This window comes from Phyllostomus discolor, chromosome 2 (genome assembly GCF_004126475.2).
Source record: "Phyllostomus discolor isolate MPI-MPIP mPhyDis1 chromosome 2, mPhyDis1.pri.v3, whole genome shotgun sequence".
Lineage (NCBI taxonomy): Eukaryota > Metazoa > Chordata > Mammalia > Chiroptera > Phyllostomidae > Phyllostomus > Phyllostomus discolor.
The window spans coordinates 54,823,586-54,833,780 of NC_040904.2; the positions used below are offsets into that span (position 1 = coordinate 54,823,586).

The following is a 10,195-nucleotide window of genomic DNA, read 5'->3' on the forward strand; positions in this document are numbered from 1 at the left end:
AGCCACTGGTGACTGGTGGGTGCAAGGGAACATGGGGAATGTAGTCCTGGCTGGGCAACCTCATGCCCATCTGACCTTTCATAATTTGGAAGAAGGAAGGAATGCATCTTGGAGGAATAACTAGCAAGCTTCCACACTGTATATTTTTCTTTCCTCCTAATTCTGGCCAGCCACCTCTCTATACATTTATTATTTGGCTTATATCAAGTGGATTTTCTCAAAGCTTGAACATTCTTATTTGAAGCCTATTTTTTTTTTTTAAGGATTGAAGAGATGCCTGGGAAAGGAGTTAACCTGTGTTTACTGCCAAGCTTAACAAAAAAACCCCAGGTATGGAGGGTACTGATGATAGAAGTCTGTGTGCAGAGGGCATCTCATCCTCAGGCAAGAAGCCTGCAAGGCAGCTGGCCGATGAGGAGCCCTCTGCAGGGAAGGCAGTAGCACAGCTAGTGCAGGGTGGTGACGGTCACCTAGCCACGGATAATAGCTTTGGGTCCTTGGGAGGAAGAACAAGGTATAACTAACATCCAAAAGAACTATTTTACCAAACTTTGAAACATTTTGGGACTCAAGGCACACTGTTTTTGGGGAATATTCCAATAGTTTTTTTTTTTTTTTTAAAGTGAATGGGAAGGCAGAGCTGCTTTCCTTCCATCTTGCTGTCATGACCACACGGTGTGGCACCTTGCGGACCCAGGAATGCACCTGCGCAGGAGTGTGGAGCCTGGGGAACTCCGGTGAGGTACCCCTCTGGGTGGAAGCGAGGCAGCCTGCGTGCTTGGAGGAGCTGTTGTTAGCATCACAGCAACGTCATAACCCATGTTATAGTGAAAGTGTCTCTCATTGTCCAGAGTATTCTTATGTAAAATTAATATTTCTATTAATACATAGAACTCCTTTCATCAAAATGGAAAACTTAAGAGAAATCACTTACTTTGACAAAGCTCTTTGTTTTTAGACACTGATACCTTAACTTTTGAACTGTGATCAGGCACTTGAAAGCAAGAATAAAAGTAGTTTATTAGGAAGTTTTAGCCAAGGGTATTTTCAGCATTCATAAAATAAAATCTCAATGCTATGGCTGTAAAACTGCCCTAAACTGGAAATACTATAATGCTTTTTTGCCCTAAGAACAAAACACTGGATTGTAAATTGGAGCAAATGCTGACACAGATTTCTATTGTTCAGGAGCCTTCAAAGCACAGGCCAGAGCTCCATGGTCTCCTCGGAGTGCCCATTCTTTGGGGGTCCACTGGGAAAATGGCATTTGTGAGCTGGGGAAGCTCCTCTGTCACACAAGAGTACATTCTGTAGGTAGTTTTTCAAGGGTCTTCAGTGGCACCCACATAAAACCCAACACCAGTGCCCACATCCAGCTCCCACCTTCTTCTTTAATATGTTGCCACAGGGGCTGGCATCTGGAGCAATGACAACAAGGCCATGTTCTGGGGCAGCCCAGTGATGACCAGATTTTGATATCAAATTCTGTCCTAAACTCATAAAACCTTATAGCTGACATAGTGCAGGGCATTTCCCAGTTTCTGCCTCTTGTGGTCAGTAATAACAAGTTTTGATTTGCAGTTCAGTTTGACACTGTCATGTTCAAGAACTTTCCACTGACCCCAAACCACTTGTTGCTGGACATCTGTTTCAATGTCATTCTTTCCATTCTGTCCATCTGTGACTTGTTTTTGTCTGCATCAAAGGGTAATGGTTTTCCCGTGGCAGTGATGGTACCAGGAGCACTTTATCCTGTATGGATGCTGGTCCTGCAGTAAACCTCTGTCCATTATAACACTGCCTGGCATCTGCTTCCCAGAGGGACTCAGCCGGCACAGTGATATATCCTATTCTCCACTTCCAAGGTGTACCGAAGTCTATCATGCATTGCCAAGTGTACCAGAATAGCGACTAGGCATTAAACCAAGTTTCGAATGGGCCTTTGTACTACAAAGGAATGTAGATTAGAAAATCTCCTTAGATTTTAAAATTTCACCTCCTTGAGGTGGTGAACAAAAATTAATCTGGTTGAATCAATCAATATTTAACATGCAGAATCTATCAAAAATACTAACACAACTCTGTTGTCATCCACTAAGATATCACAACCATGAGCAGGATGTGAAATAGTCTGAAAAAGACTGAAATTTAAACTGTCATTATTCAACAATCATTTACTAAATGCTTGCCATTGTCAGAGATTTTGCTAGGTTCTGAGAATACCTCAACATTTCTGGGATCTTAATCACCTTCTTTCTATGGAAGGAAATTGTATCTGTATGAGTGTGTTTATCAGCATAAAGTAACTAGAACTGCTGACTTAAATTGGTTTTTCAATATAAACTTGAGAAGAACAAGAAGTATGACAAAATTGCTTACCAGGCTGTACCTGATATGCACAAATGATAATGCCTACTGTGAAAATGTTATCTGAATTGGATCTTTAACTGGCATGTCACATTGTAAATAGGAAAAAAAAGCCCCAATTATCTTTTAGTTGTTTTAATCTAGAAAAAAGTTGCCATGAAATTCATAATCTTGCATGCTTCACCTGTTTATATCTGTACAAGAGTCTAAACACTTTGGGAAATTCAACAAAACTAATTTAAAAAATGTCATCTTTGTGTATCCCATGCCTTTCTCCATTATCTTGGTAGTTAAATATTCACTCCAACACTGCATTCGAAACTTATGTCCACAGTTAAGGCCAGCAAAATACTGCAACAACTACAGTGCATGGGCTTTTGAAATATATTATCAGGAAAATCCCTATATTACATGGTGACTTAATAAGGCTCTGTTAGGTCACATTTCTCATAGTGGCAGAAATGTCCATTTTGACAAGACGAGACAGGCTCCTAAAATGAACTTCTAGGTAGTCAATCTAGACATACAAATACACTAGACACAAAACACCTAAATTAATGAGAAGTGCATCTGTAGTACATATTTATAATTTTAGGAAAGAACAGTTTATATTAAATATAAGAATATGTCATGTACTAATAAACATATGAAGAGATGCTCAATATCCTTAGCCACCAGGGAAATGTACATCAAAACCACAGTGAGAGACCACTTCCTACCTACTAGGACAGCTATAATCTAAAAGATAGGTAACAACAAGTGTTGATAAAACATGTGGAGAAATTGGAACTCTCATACACTGTGGCGGGGATGTAAAATGGTGCAGGAGCTTTGGAAAATGCTCAAGCACTTTCTCAAATTGAGCATAGTTACCATATGATCCAGCAACTCCACCCCTAGCTATGTACCCCAAAGAAATGGCAACATGTCCACACAAAAACTTATACACAACTGTTCACAGCAGCATTATCCACAATAGCTCCAAAGTAGAAACCACTCAAATGTCCACCAACTGACAAAATGGAGAAACAAAATGTAGATTATGCATGTAATGGAATATTATTCAGTCATAAAAGGAATAAAATATGGATGCATACTATGTAATGTAAATAAATCTTGAAAGCATTATTGCAAGTGAAAGAAGCCAGTCATAAAAGACCACATATTGTTTGATTCCATTTACATGAAAGGTTCAGAATAGGCAAATTCATAGAGGAACAAAAGTAGATTAGTGGTTTCCTAGAGCTGGGGGTGCTGAGGGAAAAGAAGAAGTGACTGTGTACAGGGTTTCCTTTTGGGGTCGTGAAAATATTCTAAAGTTAACTGTGGCAATAGTTGCAAACTGTGGCTATATTTTAAATAAGGAAATTGTATGCTATGTGAATTATCTCAATAAGGCTATTATTAAAAATATATCACACAAACATAGAGCCTAATGGAACTGCATGGAATATAGCTAAACCAGAAAATTAATAAAATATTATGAAAGTCAAGAGATTTATTCAGATAGCTAAGAAAAATAGTAACATTTAATCTAATCTTACATTACTTAGCATGATTGGAAATACTATTAATTTGAAGGATGGCTAAATGAAGTATCCTCTATTCTGTAATGGGATATGAAGCAAGTACATTAATATTAGAGAGTCCAGAGGATTGTATTTTAAAAAGACAAATAGTGGTTACCATATTTTAGTTTAAGAATATTTTATAATATCTACTAATAAATTATTTTCAGATGAATTAGTAATTTAGGCTCATAGTTAAAGACAAAAATTTAAGAGTATGAGTTTACATTAAAAAATAAGTCTCCCTAATTCTCATCCTTGTCCTCTCCTTTTCTGCTGAGAAGTGTTCACTATTTGCAATGTCTTACATCATCTTGCAGAGATGCTCTAACATGCACAGGCACACTCACTAAGAGTACCACACACTGTATTCTGCATCTTAGTTTTAAAAAATTGTTATTATTTAGTAGATTTAATGCACATTTAAACTATTTTTTGCCTACTGTGCTACTGCACTATTTATATGTCTTTGTGACCACATGATTGTATCTTAGGACGAATTTGTACACATATAAACAGGTATACATTTACAATTTGACAAATTATTATCACACTCCACACAAAGAAGTTGTAGCAATTCTCATGTTCAACACAACTTGGTTTCTCACAGCCATGTCAACATAATACACTACCTAACTCCTTAATCTTTGCCAATGGAACAGGTGAAGGTGAACCAACTTCATTAGTTCTGATTTTCATTTCTTTAATTATGAGTGAAGTTTAATCATTTGAAACAAGATTTAGGGCTACATATTTCTTTACATGAACTCTCTACCTATTTTGCACACTTTTCTACTGTATTTCTTAACGACTTAGTGAGGATTTTTCTTATTTAGAAAATTGGCCATTTATAAGCATTGAAAGTATTTTCTTTCAGCTTCAATTTTGAATGTTCACATTTTGTTGCTGTGAGATGCTCTTTATTTTATAGCAAAATGCACTAGTTTTAAAATTTATGGCTTCTAAGTTAATTAACTCTGATATAAGGAATTAGGGAGAAATGTACATTCCCACCCTGGATGGCTCCCAAATTGCTCCTACAGCATTTACTGAGTAATCCACCTGATCTGAAATGCCTCCTCTAAATACACTGCATTCTCTTAATGCATATTTGGCTGTATCCCGTTCCACTCCCCTGCCTATTCTTGTATTCTTGTATTTAATTCTCTACCTTCCCCATCCATCTATTGTCCTTTTCCCACATTTTACTATTTATTCTGTCTTTCCAAATATTCAAGTCATCAATTTTTCCCTTAATATTTTAAAGTGTTTCTTCATATAGATATAGATCTTTTACATTCCTTGCCAAGTTTATTCTTAGCTCTTTTACTCTTTTAGTGGCTCTTATAAGTGGTACTTATTGTTACATTACATTTTCTAATTAGCTGTTATTCAAAATATGCTTCTGGGATCTCTGATGTTGCTTACATTGGATGCAAACCGTCAGAATACAAAATCTTGTAGTATAGCACATCAGCTACATAAAAAATGCCTAGAAACAACCATGGAAGAAAATGTACCAGATTCCTAAGACTGGTTTTACAGACCAAATGAAAAGGAAAATATTTATCATGTTTAAAATATGGTGCTATTTAGATGGACAACTATTCTAACTCATTCATAACACAAGTAAAGGTAGTTCTTTATTTCTTTTCTTTATTTGTCGCATCACCATAATGTCCTGGCTGATGCTCTCAAGAGTACCAACAATGCTGAAAAGAGATGCAAATACCTGGTTTTCATTAGGGCATGCTCCAAAGCCATCATTCTGTTTGTAACTGTGGGGATGACGCAGGGTTATATCAGCAAATTTGAAGTCACTGATGATCACAGAGCTAGGACATTTGCCGTGAACCTCGTGGGCAGGTTAAGCCAGTGTGTGCTGATCAGCCTCTGATTTGATGTGAAGATCAAAGACCTAGACCAGTGGTGTCAAAGTCATTTTCATCAGGGGCTACATTGGCCTAATGGTTGCCTTCAAAGGGCCGAATGTAATTTCAACTCCTTAACAGTTAAGGAGTAGTTACATTTATACAGTCCTAAAATTATTTCAGCCCTTTGAAGGCAACTGCGAGGCTGATGTGGCCTCTAGTGAAAATGAGTTTGACACCCCTGATAGAAAAATGGCAGAACAACCTGCTCCCACCTAGTCAGTTTGGTTTCAGTGTACTGACAACCACAGTGGGCATCATGGACCACCAAGAAACAAGAAGAAAACAGGAGAAAAGAAGAAAGAGGAAAATTTTGAGATTCTTTCTCTAGAGAAGTATGTGAATATACAAAAAAATATTTGAAATACTGCTGACATCAAAAATTAATGGTCCCCCCCAAAAGCACTGAGGGAACAATATACACATTTAAAGGTCCCATTTATCTCTGCCATTTACGTACACAGAACTAATGTCCAAGAGCACTGAGAACATTAAGAATTATCTTTCCTGTGTCAGAAGTTGCCCATATAGCTCTAAAGTTGAAGCATTTTGTTTACAAAAACAGAACAGATAATTATGCAAATAAGACACCTCAATGGAGAAAAAAAAGTGAAGGTGAATATTTGGGAAGTCAATATTCTCGTCCACAAAAAAAAGGTCTGGGACACAAAAGAATCCATTCTCACCACTCCCCACCGGGAAGGAGATCTGGCAGTAACTTGTTACCAGATCAGTGAGGAAGTGTATTGGATTTTAAAGGCTATGAAGGGACATTCTGTAAAAGGACAAAATATAGTAGATTGATGTATCAAGAATTCTAAAACATTTTATTCATAATTTATAAGCATACACATTCTTGTGTGCTTTATTATTTTTCAGTAAGAATCCCTAAGACTGAGAGATTAAAGGACACAATGGTCACTAAGTGATCATAACAAGCCACATCTCTGCCTTTGAGACTTTATACCAGGGCCCATATAAGATCACAAGATAAGAAAAAAAGCTTTTTATTCTTTAAAGACTTTTTTTTCAGTAGCTTTGCTAACTAAATAGGTAAGACTAAATAAAATAAATTAGAAAAACAAATCACACATGCATGTCTAAAGATACAGTGAAAGCTAACCGGTGGCATACACACACATTCATTGGGCTCCTGAGTTGTGTCATTGTTGGGGACACATCTGGGTGTGCTCCTGTCTGTTTCATTTTCCTTTCCCTCCTCCTCCTGGGACACACTTGTCCCTCACTGCCTTATGCCTACCTGCTTGGCTCCCTGGGCCTTTCTCTGACTCAGGGGATCAGATAATCTATTCATCAAACTTACCTCTGTTTATATCACAAATAAATATGACCAAGAATACACTAAAAATTTGAAATATTGCCAACATCAAAAATTAATGGTCCTGAAAAAAAGCACTGAAGGAACAACACATACACTTAAAGGTTTCATTTATCTCTGCCATTTTACGTACACAGAACTAATGTCCAAGAGCACTGAGAACATTAAGAATTATCCTTCCTGCATCAGAAGTTATGCATATATCTCTAAAGTTGAAGCCATTTTGTTCACAGAGATAGAGCAAATCATCAGAATATCATCACCTTGTCTGCAGAATGGAAGGAGGTAAAAGGAAGATAGAGTTGGACTTAGGTCACACATTTTCAGTGTGCTCAGGAGAAAAAGATTCAGAGGTACTTGGGTGGGGATGGAGGGTAGACTACCCTTACGATATTCAGCACTGCCTTATTCCTAAAAAAGACAAATTCTTTTTTTAAGTACAGTTTTCTGCCTTTTTCCCCCACCCCTTCCCACCACTCCAGCCCTCCCTGCCTCCCTCCCCTGTTTCCACCCCCTTGTTATTGTCCATGTGTCCTTTATAATCGTTCCTATAAACCCTTCACCCTTTCCCCCCATTATCACCTTCCCTCTCTCCTCTGATCACTGTCAGACTGTTTTCAATTTCAATAAGAAAAGACAAGTTCTTTTTTTTATTTTGAAAATCACTTTATTGTTGTTCAAGTACAGTTGTCTGCATTTATCCCCACCATTCCCCACCACCACCCCAGCCATCCTCACCTCCTTCCCCTGATTCCATGCCCCCTTGGTTTGTCCATGTGTCCTTCATAGTTGTTCCTGCAAACCCTTTCCCCCTTTCCCACCGTTATCCCCTCCCACCTCCCCTCTGGTTACTCTCAGATTGTTATTAATTTCAATGTCTGTGGTTACATTTTGCTTGCTTCTTTGTTTTGTTTTTCAGGTTCCACTTAAAGGTGAGATGGTATAGTATTTGTCTTTCACCTCCTGACGTATTTCACTTAGCATGCTCTCCAGTTCCATCCATGTTGTCTGAAAGGGTAGGAGCTCCTTCTTTCTCTCTGCTGCATAGAATTCCATTGTGTAGATGTACCATAGTTTTTTGATCCATTCATTTACTGCTGGACACTTAGGTTGCTTCCAGCTCTAGGCTATTGGTTCTACTTGAAAGTTTGGTAAAATTCACCTGTGAAGCCATCTGGCCCAGGGCTTTTGTTTTGTGGAAGTTTATGTTTACTGCTTTAATTTCATTATGTGTGGTTAGCCTGTTCAGATTTTCTGTTTCTTTTTTTTAGTTTTGTTTTTATTTTAATCATTGTTCAAATACAGTTTTCTGCCTTTTACTCCCATTGCAGCCCACCCACCCATCCCTTCCCACATCCCTCCTATTACTCCCCCCACCCATGTCCATGTGTTTCTTATATTTGTTCCTGTAAACCCTCCCCATTCTCCCCTGAAATTCCCTCTTCTCTCCCCTCTGGTCACTGTCAGCCTGTCCTCTAAGAAAAGACAAATTCTTTACTTCGTAAAAATGAGATATTATAGCCCAAGCTATCTATCTTTTCTAGTGGAGTGAGGGGTTAGTAGAGCCAGATCTTACTGATTTGACTTAAAACCATTAGTATAATGTTGCCACAGTACAGAGTGAGGGGATCTATCAACTCAAAAAGTTCTCCAAAGTTCTGGGTGATTGTTTGGACCATTCAGGATAGTTAACTCCAAATGGTTATGTAAACCAAGCAATCAGAAGATTTAGTAAAAAAATACCAAAAACAAACACCAAAACTATTTTCATGTGGCACTGTATAAAGCTAAAGTAGCATTCTAGAAGAATAAAGGTATCAAATATATGTTGTATGTTAATGAAACCCAAGTATCGGTGTTTGGAGAGAGCAGTGGGAATGGCAACATGGGAGTCACACAAATAAAGAGATCACCCATCCAGTTAACGAAGCTTCAGCAAGGAAATCTCAGATGACATTTCATTCCCAAACAGAAGGGAGGAAAATTCTCCTTCTATACTACTCCAAAAACTATGAGAAAAGAAGTCCTAGTTTCATCATGATTATATTTTTCACAATGCTTGGCAGTGTCCATAACTCTTTAACTTACTTTCCAACCCATGTTGCTGTTTGCTTTTTTTGTCCTGCCACTCACATGGCCAAACGTTTCTAAAAAGAGTGACTGGTTTGTATTTTCTTCCTGCACTTCCTTTCCTGCCATCAAGTCAATGACTCTTCAGCCAGTGAAGTATGGTTTTGCATCTTACCACACTGTTACCACACCACTAAAAATAACTTCTGTAAATCATCAATAAACGTCATGTGAATCCCTAATTCACTTTTCCATTATTTTTACTAAAGCTTTTAGTACTGTTCACTATTCTTGAAGGTGTATTCTCTTCCTTTGGCTTCTGTATTTCTTGCTGCCTTTTACTAACTACCAAGAGCACTGGTGGTGCAGTGGTGAGCACAGCTGCCTTCTGAACCGCCACAGCTGCAGAGCTTAGTTCACATGTCAGCCCCTGTGTGAAGTCTTCCCTGATCCAAAATGAGGTTAGGGGTCTCTCCAACATGTTCCTGCAGCATCAGGCCTTGTTAAATAGCATTTACCATTCTTTCTTACATGGGATTTTACTTATCTGCCTAGCTAATCTGTGTATTATCTGAAGCAGGCATTTATAGCTTTATTCTCCATTGTGTTTGTAACACTCAGAATAGCACCTGTTGTGTTCAATGAATGAGTGAATGAATGCAGAGTTGCCATCATCAGTTACAAGTGCAAGCAAATTTTATACTGCAAATTTTGTCATGACTTTCAGTTTTTTAAAATTTAAATTACTTTATTGTTGTTCAATTACAGTTGTCTGTATTTTCTCCCTGCCCCTCCTCCCCATCCCCTCCAAACCTACCTCCCTCCCTTGCTTCCACCCTCCCCCTTGGTTTTGTCCATGCCTCCTTTATAGTAGTTCCTGAAAACCCTTCTCCCCACTGTCCCCTCCTCACTCCCCTCTG

At 38.2% G+C, this 10,195-nt stretch overlaps 1 pseudogene; it reads right to left on the reverse strand.

The window, feature by feature from the left end:
- Nucleotides 1–1,108: 1,108 nt before the first annotated feature.
- LOC114515368 lies at nucleotides 1,109–1,660 on the reverse strand (annotated as a pseudogene).
- Between the last annotated feature and the right edge of the window lie 8,535 nt (nucleotides 1,661–10,195).